Source organism: Euprymna scolopes, chromosome 15 (assembly GCF_053919585.1).
Source record: "Euprymna scolopes isolate OS-2025 chromosome 15, ASM5391958v1, whole genome shotgun sequence".
Lineage (NCBI taxonomy): Eukaryota > Metazoa > Mollusca > Cephalopoda > Sepiida > Sepiolidae > Euprymna > Euprymna scolopes.
In genome coordinates this window covers 39,073,824-39,092,007 of record NC_136496.1, presented here as the reverse complement: position 1 = coordinate 39,092,007, position 18,184 = coordinate 39,073,824, and the positions used below count along the sequence as shown (strand labels likewise).

The window sequence follows — 18,184 nt, the reverse complement described above, 5'->3', positions numbered from 1 at the left end:
AAACTTGTACAATCCCTTATGGGTATAAATACATAGCAGCTTTGAATACTTCTCATCGACTGAAACGTGTAAGTACGCGTTATTGAGGTCGATTTTAGAAAAATATTTCCCTCCACTCAGTTTCGCAATATCTTTTAAGGGATCGGAAGAGGATAATGGTGGTCCTGTAATGCCCTGTTTAAGCCTTTCGCGAAGTCAGTGCAAACCCAAATCTCCTTACTCTTCTTTTTGATGTAAACCGTTGGTGCAGCCGATTCACTGTGATCAATTTTTCTGATGACATCAATGTTTTCGAGTTTTTCTAATTCATCGTCTATCTGTTCTATAGCGGCGTATGGAACATTTCTTTTCTTTCTGAACATTGGCTGTTCATTTACTTTTACGTCAAATTTTGCTACCGCTTTTGTACACCTTCCCAAACCGCCTGAGAATACGTCTGGGAAATTCTCTTTTAACTCCCTCTGTAGTTTTTCTGTCTCCACATTCGAATCCGCAACCTTTTGGCAAAATGAGCTTAAAGGCAGATCCCATAGTCTAAACTTTTTGAATAGATCAGTTCCAAAAAGGTTGTTTAATTTTCGCATGACAAAAATTCTTGCTTTTTCGGCCCTATTCTGGAAAAAATATTCGTCAATAATTCTCATTCGAAAGTAATCTTTTCGCCACTGACGCTTCTTGCCGTTTTATGTGATTTAATCATAGTGGGTCTCCCAAGCCTCTTCCATGTCTGTACATTAATAATGGAAATGTCAGGCCCACTATCAAGCTGTAGCCTTATTTTCTTTTTAAACATTTTGACCTGTACATATTTCCGGATATTTTGTTCCTCAGGTTCAATTTTCGTAAGTTTAATGGATGTCTTTCTACCAGATTTTTTTCAACAATGCGATGCTTTATGGCCTTTCTGGTGGCAGTTGTCACATTCTTTGAATTTGTAGGGACACTCATTATGCCAATGTTTATTTCTACACCTCCAACATGGTCCAGGTGGATCTTTTCCCTGTTTCTTTCTCTGGTTATTTTTTGAAGTCGAATTTTTTTTTGATGGGTCTTTTTAATATGCGACACTTCGCTTTGCTCTATGTCACGACTGTCTTGTTTCAACGCAGAAACCGTTCACAGTCTAAGTTTTGTAGTTTTAAATTCGGTTCGTTTTCGAGTTTATTTAAAACACGACGCCTGATTTCAACGTCTTTTTATTTAAGACCAGCCCTTGCACAAATATTAAACATTAAATATTATCTAATTATAATTCCTCCAGTTTAAAATCGTCGCAATGATTGTTCACTATACTTGCATAAGTAGTGTAGTCCTCTTCCTCTCTTCTAGTAACATTCATACATTTATATCGCCTATGGAAGGGAGACGTTTTTGCAGAAAACAGTTCTGTTAGTAGCGTAACTGTTTCTTGGAAGCTCAACTCACTGGTAGAATAAAATTCACGAACTTTGTATGCCATGCTGTTCCCAATTTCCTTAACAAAAGCCTAACTTTTTTTGCGCCTGACCAGGTACTACAATTCGATATAAAAATATCCTCATATCGTCCATAGTACTGGACGAAAGTGACATCATCTTCTGGATTATAATTGAAATTTTCAATAGCGGCCCACACAGCTGTTTGAGAAAATGCGTTATGATTATCGTCCGTTTTAGTTAACTGTGACGCCTCCAGAATTTTTCTTTGTTCCTCCCGTGTTTTCATCAATATTTCCTCGAAGCGTTTCTGTTGTTGAAGCATTTTTTCTACAAAGGTTTGTTTAAATCTCTTATCTTTCTACTTGTTGAATTTGCTGCTTTTGCAACGCGAGATTTTGCTCTACCTGGAATTGGAACAATTCCAACAGTGAATCTTTGAATTCCGCTTCCATCATACGAATTCAATTTACAATTTACGCTTGCATTAAATAAATATTCCTTAGTAAAGTTTTCTTTCACAATTCTTTTGTTTGAAGAACAACAGTTTAGCCGTCCTTTTGTAAATTAATTCGTTGAACGCTATATTTCTAGTCTTACTAGAAACAATCCAATGAAATAACATTTGTTTAACATTTTTTTTTATTTGCACGCGTTTTTACGTAGCAAAAATAAAATCCGTCGCTTTAAAGATCCGACGAATCCGTATGGGAAACTTTTACTTTTTTTTTTTCCTCTTTGCCTTTTGAAAAAAAAATGACTTGATTCTTTACATGTTTACTAAGCACAAATGACGTACGCGAATAATTATTTTTCAGGGTCTGTCTCTTTTTCTCGTGACAAAGTCAAGCGTTTTGCTTTGTTTTTTCAAATTCCAGACATTATCGAAATAACGATAAGCTTACACGGTATTTGCTAGTTGGTTTTAGACATTTAACTTTGCAGATGATCTTCTTACCATAGGAAAAATGGCTTCTGGTGAAGAAAAAAATGAACCCGTTTTCCCTTTCTAAAACACTTGGTAAGTGTGTTCAATTATTAAATAATTGACAACATTCACGTTTTTCGCTGTAAATTTTGGTAGCTATTTTTTTACCGTTGTCAACATACTATTGTAGTAATTAATTCGCTGTTAATCCTTGCGTGTGTCCAAATATCTGTTTAAATGACGATTTTACGAATCTTTATTTAAATCACTTTTGATGATTCTCTGCAGTGATTGGTCGGTTCGATTCCTTGTCGCCAATCTGTTGTGTCGTGGAACAACAGTGAAAATAAGAACAATCAAGTCGAGGTTCGGTTAAGGAACAAGTGTATTAACAATAATGTACAAAGATAGGAAAGAAAGCGTGTATATCTGCTGGGCACTCAGCTAGTAGTTGAATGCAGTCGCATCTCTCTCACCGTGTTGGAATTACTGGCGCCATTTATAGTGCTAATCGGTGTAAATTCCTCTGTTCAAGGAAGGCCCTACTAACAGTAATAATGCATTGTTTTGGCTTCAGACGTATATAATACGTATGTTATTTTATTCAAACTCAACCAGTGCTTCTAAAGAACAAAAATCTTAATGTGAATTCCACATGACCAAACGCACTGTTCCGAGATTTAAAAAAAATACTGTTAAAGCAACAAACGGACTTATACTTACTGATTCTCTGCTCCATCAACAACATTGCCCCCCCTCAAAAAAAAGAAAGACATACTGAAGATGAAGTTTTACTTCGAAATATATTTATGAATTTCAATATAAATTTCAAACAAAATAAATGTGTGTTTATTTTGTATTACATTGTTTTGGCTTCAAACGTATATAATACGTATTTTATTTTATTCAAACTCAGCCAAGACTTCTAAGGAACAAACATCTTAACGAGAAAAGGATAACGTCGTTTGCAAAACTAAAAGAGAATAACGTTTTTATAATGAAACTTACACAATTGACGTAAATCTCGTGTTGCCAACGCACAGTTCCAACATTTCAAAATACAAGCACTGAGAGAAACCGCGCGGCTCTTTACAAACGGACTTTTCTTTCTCTAACTTTACAACATGGCAAGAAAGAAGAAAAAAAGATAGAAAACAACATACGGAGTATCGAGTTTGGCTCCGAAATATATTTAAATTATAAATTTTAAACAAGTGAAATATTTGTTTATTTTACTAATATAACGTTGTAATTTGGCTTTCAAGCGCAATTGATGCGTATCATATTTTATTCAAATATTTTATGTAACTTTAAGACACATATAAAATATTCACAATTAACTTATGTAACTTTAAGCCACACTAAAATATTCAAAATTAAATCTTGAAGTCGTCAAAAATGTTAAGCATAGACATTATCATTTGTAAATTGACGTTTAATTCATTTTCTAGAATGGGGGCACCGGAATCATCGCGCTTGGTAGACCAACAGTAGTCTGTAAGCATGGTAGTATCCCAATGACCTTGATAGCGAACTTCTATATGGCTTATATCTTGATGGAAGTGCTCCATTGCTCGTCGCTCTCATCATTCATATTTTCTGGAAAACGAGCAAGATGACCGTGCAAAAAATGTAAGTTGGTGCTCATATTTGCGCCCAGTTTATGGAGATTATGAGTAATGTTTCGAAAAACTCTTTGCAGTCGGGCGTCTTTATTTTTCTCCAAGAAGAATGTTAATATATTTGTAAACGCCGTCAAGGCATTCAATTCTGCAGCATTCATAAAATTACAGAAATCCGCGCCATTCATTAAATTTCGAATCTAGGATGAATAAAAAATTCCAGCTTTTAAATTGATGTAAATCATTACGCCTGTCAATTTCATGCAAATATATTTGGAACAGTTGCCTCAGGTCAATCTGTTTTTATGCAGTGCTCTGCTTTTGTCTTACTATCATAAAAACACAAGAAGCAAGGAAATTCTGTGTAGCCATCTTGTAGCCCGAAGAGAAACCCAACCATTTTCAAATCGACACATATGGTCCATTGGTGCTGCCTGTATGAAACCTTTTCAGAACAAATTTGATTTCATCATATTTTTCTTTGAAAATCATTGAATGACCTATAGAATCTGATCCATATAAGTTGCCATTGTAAAGAACACATCTAAAATTTCTGTTCGAGCTGTCTATAAAAAGGCGCTAATATTGAGAATAATAGTGTTTTACATTAAGCTGCCGCAACAGGCCGGCAACTTCGTTACAATATACTATGTCGTTTACCTGATTGAAATATGGCAAGGATTCAATATGCCGGTTTCCAGGCTGATGTATATTTTTTCTTTGAGTCTTAAAGCTGGAAGTTGAAAAAATTCTTTAGATATATTGAGATCTCTAATTATATCAATAAGTTCTTCTTGAGAAAAATCTTTGATAGAGAAGAAGGAGGAATACCGACATCTGAAGCAATGGATTCACTACTGTCAGTGGACAAAACAGAGGTTTGGTATTCTTCATAACCAGGCAATTCCAATTCGGGTATGTTTTAAACACTAGAACAGGGCTTTCATTGCAGTGTGGAATTGGCCTAATTGCAAACTTCAGGTCCGGATCAACAACGAATTCCTGTTCTTCCTTTGTTTTGACTACACAGAAATAGCAGTCATCGAAATGATTTTTTTTCCGTTCAGGCCAGATCATTGGAATACCAATCTATCCTTTTTTTCCAATGTCAAAGATGTTCAACACATTGCTTGCATACAATATCGGGTGACCATGCCTTATATTGATCACCTAGCATTACTTTGAAGTAAGTAAGAAAAGCACACTTCAGAAATTCATTGATTTGTTTCCTGTTAAAGTGCAACGTATATTCCCCGCAAGTATAGCAAAACATAATTGGATGGTTTAAACAACGTCGTCTAAGAGACAATATAGCCATGCTTAATTTTTGCTCCAACAATCTGCAACGAAAGTAAAATAATGTAGCTTAATTATTTCCTGTCTGACTTATAATATAATTCCTAACATTAAGAGAATAAAATTTACTTTGCACCAGAAATCAACAAAAATATGCAACAATCGGTAGGTCTATTTACTACTTACTTTTTACAAACTACATACCTCATTGGATAGAAAATTTGACTTTTACTTTAAGGTTTGTGATGTCATAATAAATTAGCATACATAACAATATCAACCTACAATTGTAATTATGAAGCTATAATGTATATAGAAACGCCTAATCTACTATCGTTCATACGCTTCAGTCAGATCAACTATTCTAAAAAAAAAATAACCACCCTGAAGACTAGTACATAGTCCACATGTATATTTATTTAAAAAGAAAAAGTAAAACAATGGTACTTTTATTGAGGAAAATGAATTATATATATATATATATATATATATATATATATATATAAAGTAAGCGTAAAATAATGACATCTGCTTCATTCGAGACCATAACCCTGATCTAATAATTATTTTTTTAAAAACAAACATTTTCACCTGGTCGAAATGATAAAGCCACTTTAATAAAATCGGCTAGTTTTGAAAAAATGAATACGAAAAGCTTTCTACGCTACTAAAAGCAACTTGTTAGTGGATAAAAAAAACATCTTACTAAATTATGAATGGCAAAAGGGAAACCATTATCAGAGTTTGAGAGAGGAAGGATCTTTGAGTTTAATAGGGGTGGACTCTCCCATACATCCATTGCAAACGAAGTGAATCGTAGCAAAACGGTTATAACAAATATTTTAAAAAATCCAGATCAATATGGACATAAAAAGAATCCAGGTCGACCAAAAAAATAACAATATCACTGGATCGCCGTATCAGAAAAAGTTAACAAAACTCCAGTATGAGCTCAAGTCGATTGAAAAGCCAAACAGCAGCAAAATGTAGTCCTAAAACCATCAGAAGGCATCTGAAAATTAAGGGTTTCAATCATTTAAAGCGACTGCAGAAACAACGTCTTCTTGAACAGCACAAAACTAACCGACTTAAATATGCCGCCAAATACCAGACTTGGGATGAAGAGAAGTGGGAAAATGTAATTTTCTCCGATGAGAAAAAGTTTAATCTAGATGGTCCAGATGGATTTCAACACTATTGGCATGATAAAAATTTGCCCAAAGAGACTTTTTCAACTTGGCATAGTGGAGGAGGGTCTTTAATGATCTGAGATGCTTTCTCGCCAGCTGTGAACCTTAAGTTGCAAGTAGTGAAAGGCCGGCAAACATCATTGAAGTACATTTCAATGCTTGAAAATGCTTCTATCATGACTGAAGGTCCTCGTCTGTGTGGAAGAAATCGGATTTTCCAGCAAGACAACGCTGCGATACACACAGAATACCTCTCTTCAAATAATATAGAATTGTTAGATCATCCAGCATGTTCTCCGGGCCTCAATCCCATTGAAAATCTTTTTGGATGGATGGCAAAATAAGTGTTCAAGGATGGAACCCAGTATGATTCGATAAAGGAACTTTCTGATTCAGTTTTCAGTACATGGGATAAAATTCCTTCGCAACTGGCAAAAAACTTAGTCGCAAGCATGCCGAAGAGAATTTTTGAAGTAATTCGTAATAATGGAGGCTATACTAAATACTGAGACCCTTTTTAGTAATTTATGATTGCCTTTTGTTAGATAAATTATCAGTAGTCTTATCATTTTGACCAGGTGAAAATGTTTTTTAAAAAATAATTATTAGATCAAGGTTAAGGTTTCGAATGAAGCAGATTTCATTTTTTCCATCATATTTTCCCTTTTGGCAATGGTTTCAACCATTTGTTTGATTAAAAATTCGATAATATGCCTAAACGCTTACTTTCTTAAGTGGTCTTATGATTTTGATCAGCATATATATATATATATATATATATATATATATATATATATATATATATATATATTCAGTAAATGCACAGTAGGTTTTTGTTATTTTTATTTATTGTATTTCTATTTTTTCCTGTTTATTTTGAAATTCGTCTGCATCCGTTACTTTGCTCGGCTTAATCCAGTGACTACTAGTCTAGCCCGAAGCATAATTTACGGAAAATTCTGATGATTAAAGTAAAATTCTGCAAGAGTGCCAAAAATACATACGGGGTGTTCATTGTAAAGGTTAACTTATAAAAATGGTGCTTCTTAATTATTGTAGTGAAATCCGACAGCCGAAAAGCTGATATTTTATTTAAACTAACAATAACTATTTTCTTAAAAAAACATACAGTTTTACTTTTGTCATCTTAAACAATAAGTAATGTTATCTACCTAATTGCCATGTTGAAATCTTGCAAGATTCAACGAAAAAAATGATTTCGGTTGTGTTTATTGTCACATGACATGTGACGTAATACAAGCGAAATAGCTAAATTTTCTAATTTCTTCGAAAACTATTTTTTTTTAATTACCTACCTCATCGTTTTTCGTAAGTTTTGGATATTTTCATTAATACGACATGGTAATTCAAGAGATATTAATGATTTCACTTTAAAATCAGTATTTTGATTTCCGAATTTCGCTAAAATAACGAAGAAGCGCGAAAATGTTTACGAATATTCTCATTAATTATATTTGAAAGCAATATATTTTCTCAAAAAAATATGCGAAAATAAGGATATTTATTTGATAAAAAATAACAGTTTGCCAAACTATTTCCTTTTTTTTAACTTATCCTACAACATTTTTACATTTTTCTTCTTTCTTTCTTTCTTCTTCTAAATTATCATCGGTCTCCCACTTTGTTGGCTTATTCTATAAAGTTTCCTTTTCAATTTTTTCATCGATTTATTTTTGATAGAACTATACTTTCATACAAAAAGAAAAATCGGCTCAATTTTTTAATTTACGAGATTTTCCAATACGTGTTCACATGCATTAAAACCTCATGTTTTCCCCTTAGTTCACCATCAGGAAGAACGAGCAATGAACGTGCATTGAATGATTTAAACAGATATACCATTTTAATTTAAGATATTGCAATTCACAGATCACTTGGCGCTTGCAGTAACCGTTACAAGGCTCGGGGACAATTTTTACATTTGTGTTACTTACATCTGCTTCTCACATGGACAAGTATATGTTGTTTGTTTTACAACCGGAAAATCAGACAATCTCTACATCTGCACAGAAAAGGGAGCATCTCAAAATATTGTGCATCCACAAATATTGGGAACGTAAACATATGAAACATACATTTTTCTTTTTTTTTTTTGTGTTCCATTTAAACGAACTGAGCCACAGCAAAACGTGGCCGGGTACCGCTGGTATATATATATATATATATATATATATATATATATATATATATATATGGCTCAATTCGTGTGTGTGTGTGTGTGTGTATATATATATATATATATAATATTTGGTTTAAGATAATAATCGATAGGTCGGTCTGCTAATATATATAAAAGAACTGCCCATTTAGCGCCTAAAAATGACTATTATCTAGAAAGATTTTTACATTTCCAAAGGGGAAAATTGATTAACACATAGGAAATCGATTAAAAAGACCTCAATCGTGGCGATTGCTTGCTTCATAGCTTTAAATAAAAACATGTTTATTTTAAAGAATAAAAGCATATATCGTTTCCTGCTTTCTTATATTTTAATATTTATTTCTTTACGATATTAAAAAAAAATACTACCCTATTTCTTAGTTTTAGGTGAATATTTTCCAGAGGTAATGCAACAAATGAAGTTTTAACGAGATTAATACAACAGTACTCAATATTGACATAGAACAAGATATACATTTCGTTTGTTTTACTTGATCATAATTATCTCGCTACACATTCATGAGCATGTTCCAGTCCTCAGTTAGAGATCTCTCCATGACGGACTATTGTAAAAGATTGATCGTGTGTTACGAACTAAACTTTTGTATTAGCTAGATCGCCTGAAGATGTCTCTAATTACTTTAAAACATGCTCATGAATTTGTAGCGACATATTACTGTTTATGTATTTCCACCTATTTGAAATATGTCACTAACATGGACTGCGAAAACGCTTTTATACATTTTAAATATATTTAATATATTTTACATTTTTAATACTTTCTGAAGAGGACGCTCACAGAAGTTTGAAACGCGTTAAAAAATTTTCTATGATTAAAAAAATATTACAATGATCTAAATGATTAAAAAATTTAAAATGAAAATATGAAACAAAATTAAATTAACAGAAAAAAACATAACAATTCTTGGTGAACACACTCATTTAAATATACGTGGAATCTCTCAATCCATTATATATATATATATATATATATATAATATATATATATACTATATATATATACTATATATATATATATATATATATATATATATATATATATATATATATATATATATATATATATATATATATACTAATGGGCCATCTTTTATCAAAATCCATTGAAGAATAAGCGGTAACAGGGTATATAGTTAAAAATTATGAATATTATAAGCTAATTAAAAATAATGAATTAACTGAAACAAACTTTGATGTATGTGAGGAGAATTTATGGCAACAGTTTATTGACGTACACGACGTCTTTTTTTACATAGAGGTCACCACTTATCAAGGCCTGGATGCCACTCAGGGATAAGGGTTATTACATGTACAGTAATCAATGAGATAGTATTGTAGTAATCATTAGTATTGGAGATTTGATAGAGTGTCTTACTTAAGAGGGCGGTTTGTCAGGACTTTGTCTATGTTGGACTTGAAGGCATCCAAGTTGTAGTCAGGTGGGAAACAGGCAAACGGAAGAGAGTTCCACAGTCGTGCACTTCTGAGAAAGAAGCTCTGCTCATGGAATCTACGTTTGGATTTAGACACAGAAAAAGAGTGGGGAAAATTATTGACAGTAGTTACAGACAGACGGGTGTTTCTTGTGAAAGATTGGCGAGGGGGGGAGTGATTGGAGCTCAGACGAGCACTTGCCATGGAAATAACGATAAAACAAAAATAGGCTCGCAACGTCTCTTCTTTGGGAGAGAGGCTGCAGGGAAGAGAAAACGGAATCCCCCACTAAGCTACGAAGTCTATTTTGTACTCTGTCAAGGCAGAATATGCTGTTTTTAGCAGCTCCTGCCCAGATGTGACAGCAGTACTCCATCCTTAGACGTACTAAGCTTTTATACAGATAGAGAATGGCATCAGTAGTGAGATATATTCTGGAGCAGTAGAAGGATCCTACCATTTTCCCAGCGTCCTTGGCAACAGACCTGATGTACGTGTTCCATTTCAGATAAGGAGTAAAGGTCAAGCCCAGAAGCTTGTCAAAACATGGAGTCTCCCCAAGACGAGAGCCATCCATTTCAATTGATGCCAAATGGGGATCAGAGCTGTGATGATGTAAAGATAGAAGCTTAGTTTTTGATGCATGAAAATGACCAGCCATCTCTTCCCCCACTGTATGACGCGCTCAAGATCAGAGGACAGAGAATTAGAGAGAACTTTGTCATTTACGGCCTTTGATGTGTTGCCATAGATGGTCGTGTCATCAGCATAGATGTCAACAAATTATTTAAGTATGTGTTTTGGGAGATCATTGATGTAGATCAGGAAGAGGGTTGGGCCCAGGATGGACCCCTGAGGGACTCCAGCATTAATATCGTGGGCCTCTGATTTCTGCCCATCAACCACTACTCTTATGAACCTATCGGAGAGAAATGATTTAATGACTGAGAAAACATTTCCAGTGATACCGTAGCTGGAAATCTTGTGAAGTAGGCCCTTATGCCATACCTTATCGGAGGCCTTCGATATGTCAAGAGAAATTGTCCTGGAAAGGAAGCATTTGTCAAGAGATTCACTAATCCTATGAGATATAACCGTTAACACATCTACTGTAGATCTTGCGGAGGGGGGAAACCATATTGCATATTACTAAGAAGGTTGTTTCTGCTGAGGTGGTTGACTACTTCTTTATTTAATATGGATTCCAATAACTTACTCATGACACACAGGAGACTTATTGGTCTGTACTGAGAGGGAGATGACTTTTCACCTGAATTCTCAAATACAAGGCATACTGATGAGGTTTTCCAGGGTGTTTGAAAGCACTTCTCTTTAAGGCAACGCTTAAACAGTTTTGTAATTATGGGGCAAGTTCTGGTTGGAGCTTTTTCAGTACTATGACTGGAATGCTGTCAGGGCCAGTTGCTTTACTGGAATCAGGGTTCTTGATTAGCTTGGCGACCTCACGCACAGATATTTTTATGTTGCATAGTGTGTTGTCTGTTATGGGAGAAAATACGGGGAGTTGTTGGCCTTTGTCGCATAGGGTAGAATTAGCTGTGAAGTTCTTAGCAAATAGTCTGGCCTTGTCTGATGCTGACGAGATGACTTCAGGTCTATTGATGATGGTTGGGATAGAACACACACATTTATTCAGGATCCTGTTTGCTATTTGCCAAAACTGGTGGGAACCAAGCCGCTGTTCAGCTACTTTGGATTTAACGGGCTGAGCATATAGCTCTCTTGCATTTTTATTACACTTTTACAGTGGTTGCTTGCAGTCCTGAAAGAAGCTTTAGTCTCAGTACATCTATTACGTTGGTAGCTATGGAAAAAGTGATTTCTGTGCGCGATGGCAGCGGCACATTCAGGGGAGAACCATGGCTGGCTGTTAGTTTTTTGGGGTAATTTTTTGGATGGTATGAATCGGTCTATGCCTAACCATTCGGTCAGGTCTGATACTATAGAGGACACATCCTTTTTAAACATGGAATGCACAGGTAGATCAGATATGAAAGTACGGAAGCTATCTCAGTCAGCCATAGGGTATCGATATACAGTACTGTGGCGAGGTACGTCTTTTATCTTAACTGCTACAACGGAGTGGTCGGAGGATCCCAGAGGAGATAGAACGGAACATAAACATAGCTCAGGGGAAGTTGTGAGGAAAAGGTCTAGAAGGCTTGCATACTGACCGGTAGTATCAGGCACACGGGTGGGTTCGTGAACAATCTGGGTGAGGTCATAGGCAGTGGAAAAACTATGACAGAACCTCTCCTCGTAATCGGTCTTATTTGAGTGGGTCAGCCATTCCACATCATGGACATTGAAGTCACCGCAAATGTGAATGTAAGCCGAAGGATGAGCAGACAGGGTGTGGTCTATTTTCTCAGATATCTTCTTAAAGATAGTAATCGATAGAGGACAAATATAAATACAGTGGTGTAAGCTAGTGCAACCCGGAAGCACATATAAGGTAAATAAGGGTCTTCTCTGGAGGTATCCCTACCACATGGAAATCCATCTTTAATGTAGGCACATATTCCATGCCCATGGCGATCTTGGGGGTCAGATTTAGATGTTAAGGTAGAGTATCCTTTAATTATTAATTCGTCTAGGGAAGTGGTCGGTCCTATGCCAGTTTCACTTAGAAATAATATGTCCGGTTTCCTATGCTGTAATTGTGTTTCAACCTCTGGAAGGTTAGAACGTAGACCCTGCTGTTAGAGAACGTAGACCCCTGCTGTTGGAGAAGGAGACCTGGTAGTAGGCGTTAGTGGTTAATCCAAGGTTCGGGTCCCTGACTATCAGGCGGATAACGTCAGCTCAGATGAAACGTTTACCTCCAGCACCCTTACTAGTAACATGACCACAAGGATAGACATAGAAACAGAAATTTCTGACAGCTCAGGCTACTGTTCACAAAGTACTACCGACCTGTAAAGCAGCTTTTTCTTCACCCTTTGTCAGAAAAATCACTCATTGGAAATGAGGACTGATGGATAAAAAAAGTAGAAGCGAGAGTTACTGGAGCTGCCGATAACACATCCACATGCATTATCTACTCTCCATTAAAAAAGGTAAAAAGGACTTATTAATAGCTACTTAGAAGTCCGTTACCCATTTCCAGCTTAGGATAGTACTTGAAGATAGTCTCTCCTCCCATGTTTATGCATGGATAGTTTTTCCCTTTATTTACCTCAAGCTAGAATGATTCCAGCTCCACCCCATAATAAATATGCTATAATGGAACTTTTATCAAATTGGAAAGTCTGGTTATTTTAATTCGTTTAAAAAAACTGGTTAAGAAATAATACCTTTATGGTTACGTATTAAGTTTAGACTTGGTAGAAGTAATTCATACTTTAGAGAGAAAAAAGGCGGCATGTTTTTGAGTGAGATAATATGCAGGTATAATTTGGGAAATGTTCAATTTCATGGGAGACTTTTTTCTCTCTCGTTTTAAATATAAGAAAAAAGTATTGGTTAATAATAGTATATTTGACAAAAAAGATTTAGGGGGAAAAAGATAAATAAAAAGAAATCAAGACAAAAATTCAGGATTAAAGTCAAAGCTGGAATAAGGAAAAAATAAAACAAAAGTTTGCAATAAACAGATGTTAGTGTTTTTAGATTAGTAGATTTCAAAAGTTACGGATCGAAAAATTTCTTCGCTTTGGGTCCCCGAACTTTGACTTAGCTTTCTTGAGTTCATAGCGTAAAAAGAAGGGGATGCTAGCCAGTTAGTCTGGTTTTATGCCGATATTTAAAGGGTATGTTGAATGGCGGTGGTGCTGGTAGTGGAATCTTGGTGAATTTTGTATTTTTATTTATTTTTTTAATTCAACATTGAATTATCTACCTCATGCCAGAATGTTCGACCATTCCAGCTCCACCCCATAATAAATATGCTATAATTGAGCTTTTATCAAATTGGAAAATCTGGTTATTTTAACTCGTTTAAAACACTGGTTAAGAAGTAATACCTTTATGGTTACGTATTAAGTTTAGACTTGCTAGAAGTAATGCATACTTTAGAGAGAAAAAACAACAACAAAAAGCGCGTGTTTTTTAGTTCAGATAATATGCAGGTACAATTTGGGAAATGTTCAATTTCATGGGAGACTTTTTTCTCTCATTTTAAATATAAGAAAAAAGTATTGGTTAATAATAGTATATTTGACAAAAAAGATTTAGGAAAAAAAAGATAAATAAAAAGAAATCAATGCAAATATTCAGGATTAAAGCCAAAGCTGGAATAAGGAAAAAACAAGGCCGATAGCCATTAGTTGCGTACTCTTGTGTAATGAATGAATGCGTGAATGTAGGATTGACATGAAATTCTTAAAGATAAACTAAAATGATCGAAATATGGGCTGAAATGACTTAAATAAATAAAAAGTAAATGACTTAGAATGACTTTAATAAACTTAAGGATGAATTGAATGACCTTAAAAATTACTTCAATGCTTAATGAATAACTGGAATCCTTCAAAAGCAACTTGAATGATCTGGACAATGACTTGAATGGCTTTGAGGCTGAGTGGTTGTAAAGTGGGTGATCAATTTACATTAAATTAATAGAGAAAAGTGATCCCCCACTTTATATCACAAAGTTACAAACAAAAGTACAGCATGTAGTAAGAACAGATACTACACTTTGATCTTGGCCAAAAGGCTAAGAAAAGGGTAATTATTTGCTCCCCTCACCGAGCAAATTAGGCACCAGGCCGATTTTTAATGTGAGGAGTGAAGGGAAAATGGGAACAAACTCCTCGGGGGAGAAGCGGAGCTTGGTAGTGACAATTGGTATGAAGGGTTGCCCCTACATTGATCAAGGTCTTATATGTGGGGTCGCCCCACCATATGGTCTTTGCTTGCAGTATCTGCCGGAACAGATGGTGTTTATTTGCTCCCCCACCGAGCAAACTAGACACAAGGCCGATTTTTAATGTGAGGAGTGAAGGGAGGGGGAAGGGAAAAAGGGGACCAGCTCCCGAGAGGTGAGAAATGGGAGCTGGTTAATGGTCAGGCATGTGGGGTTGCCCCCACATCTGGTCTTTGCTAGTCATAGCTAGTCATAGCTAGTCATAGCTTGCAGTATCTGCCGGAACAGATGGTATTTATTTGCTCTCCCACCGAGCAAATTAGGCACAAGGCCGATTTTTAATGTGAGGAGTGAAGGGAGGGGGAAGGGGAAAAGGGGACCAGCTCCCGAGAGGTGGGAAATGGGAGCTGGTTAAAGGTCAGGCATGTGGGGTCGCCCCCACATCTGGTCTTTGCTAGTCATAGCTAGTCATAGCTAGTCATAGCTTGCAGTATCTGCCGGAACAGATGGTATTTATTTGCTCCCCCACCGAGCAAATTAGGCACAAGGCCAATTTTTAATGTGAGGAGTGAAGGGAGGGGGAAGGGAAAAAAGGGGACCAGCTCCCGAGAGGTGGGAAATGGGAGCTGGTTAAAGGTCAGGCATGTGGGGTTGCCCCCACATCTGGTCTTTGCTAGTCATAGCTTGCAGTATCTGCCGGAACAGATACTACACTTTGATATTGGCCAAAAGGCCAAGAAAAGCTTAAAAAGCTAAGAACAGCATCTATTAACAACAGACCTTTGATCTTAACCAACAAGGCCAAGTACAAAGTGTTACGGACAGACCGACCGACCGACCGACCGACTGATCGACGGACCAACGTAGTGACTTACAGAGTCGCTTGCACGCGACTAATAAAACAAAAGTTTGCAATACTCAGATGTTAGTGTTTTTAGATTAGTAGACTTCAAAAGTTACGGATAGAAAAGTTTCTTAGCTTTGGGTCCGCGGACTTTGACTTAGCTTTCTTGAGTTCATAGCGTAAAAAGGAGGGGATGCTAGCCAGCCAGTCTGGTTTTATGCCGATATTTAAATGGTATGTTGCATGGCGGTGGTGGTGGTGGTGGTGGTGGTGGTGGTGGTGGTGGTGGAAGAATCTTGGTGAGTTTTGTATTTTTATTATTTTTTTTTTAATTTATCATTGAATTATCTACCTCATACCAGAATGTTCGACCATTCCAGCTCCACCTCATAATAAATATGCTATAATGGAACTTTTATCAAATTGGAAAGTCTGGTTATTTTAACTCGTTTAAAAAAAAACTGGTTAAGAAGTAATATCTTTATGGTTACGTATTTAGTTTAGACTAGCTAGAAGTAATTCATACTTTAAAGAGACTTTAGAGAGAGAAAAAAAGCCGCGTGTTTTTAAGTTCAGGTAATATGCAGGTATAATTTGGGAAATGTTCAATTTCATGGGAGACTTTGATCGCGTTGATACACTGGTTCAAGTTTCGTTACTGGCTGAGACGTTGAACTTGGTTATTCCACACGAGTGAAAATTAGGAAAATTTAGGTGCTTATTCTGGCATTTTTCCAGTCGTTCTGGCTTTGTACTTGCCACTGGGCTCAAACAATATCGGATCATGAAAGATCTGCTTCAGAATTTTGTAAGGCTTGCTTCACAATTAACTCTCTACGCATACAGCCCTATCTTTTCAGATTACTGAAAGAAAATTAACATTGGATTTGAAGGTGGCCATGTTGTACTACCAAGAAGAACAAGGTTGTGGCAACTCTTGTATAGGAGAAAGGGATTAAAATTAATTAAGCACTTGGAACAATTAGTGCGTATGTTTTTTTATGAATGCCATCATTCTGGACTTACGTTATAATTTCAACCGTATTGTATCCGTAAACATTCGTTAATATACAGTATTAATTGAGTCAAAACAAAAACAGCGTTTCTGCTGCTAAGTTGTTGTTAAAATATCAGCTATAATTCATAAAACAGTTTTACTTTGCCAAACATGGTGAACTCGTGCATTTCTAACATTTTCTGAGTATCGTTTCCTTGTTTTCACGCAGTAATTTGAAGGTTTCCTCTGTGTGCACTTATTAAATACAAATGTCAGCGCCACTTAGCGTCCGTTATTAATGGAAAGATGACCAATGGCCAGAAACGATCACTTTATTCATTAAACCTTTTACCCTTATATCCTGCACAAGTTGATGTGTGGTGTTCGTCACAAGTTAAAATATTGGTGACGATGTGGACGATGTGGACGATAAAAACGTCATAAAAACAGGACCACATCATATATTAACTGCTGTGTATCTTACTCGTATTTAAACTATACTTCTATTGAAGTATGTGTGCCTATCTGAACGTATTTATCTTGCCCTTTTTCTGTTTCTTACCCTTTTCTTTTCTTCTCTCTCTCTCTCCCTATCTCCTATTTTTCTCTTTTTCTTCTTCTCTCCCTGTCTCCCCCTGTCTCCCTCTCTCTCTCTCTCTCTCTCTCTCTATATATATATATATATATATATATATATATATATATATATATGTCAGCACGCACTCTTTCTTGCGCACACATAATCCCACCCGAGCTCACACGAACAGTTGTACATTTTTATAAACACAAAGTTCACATTAATACAATTTCACTTTACCTTTGTTTTGGTGATGATTTTCACAAAGTTCTTATAATATAAATGGACAATGCCTTTTCTGTTGAATAACAACACGAAGACTCTGATACATGATACGTTTATTTCTTCTTCGACCGGTCGGACATAATTTTGTATTTCAGGGATTCAAAGTTGTTACATGGTTATCTCTAAACCCTTTCACTTCCAGGGGGTGCCTTGACTCTAACGGAGAATCGGTCTGATCTTCTCTGCTTCTCTTATCTGACTCCTCTCGCTTCTTCTAACTGACTGATTCTCATTCTGACTTATCTAACTAACTTCATAACTCATGAAGTCACTGCATGACCAAGCACGTGCCTCTCATAACATATGGTATGACATGCCACCGTGTTTAAGCATGCATTGTTATTCACATGTTTCTTACAAAGCCGACTCTCTAACCTAATTTTCGTAACCCACTTTACAAATAACATTTTCCATTGTTCGTTTTTAAATTCCTTATTTTAATTTGAATTTTTATAACAGAAACAAAATTCATCATTACATTTCTTTTTCAATAAACAGATATCTAACTATTTTGTGTGAGCTAAACAATGGCAATTCCGCAGTCCTTTTTTCAATAACATTCTGC

The 18,184-nt window shown here is 35.7% G+C and overlaps 1 pseudogene; it reads right to left on the bottom strand.

Annotated features, from left to right (window-relative positions):
* Positions 1-14,641: 14,641 nt before the first annotated feature.
* LOC145294337 (U2 spliceosomal RNA) lies at positions 14,642-14,779 on the bottom strand (annotated as a pseudogene).
* Between the last annotated feature and the right edge of the window lie 3,405 nt (positions 14,780-18,184).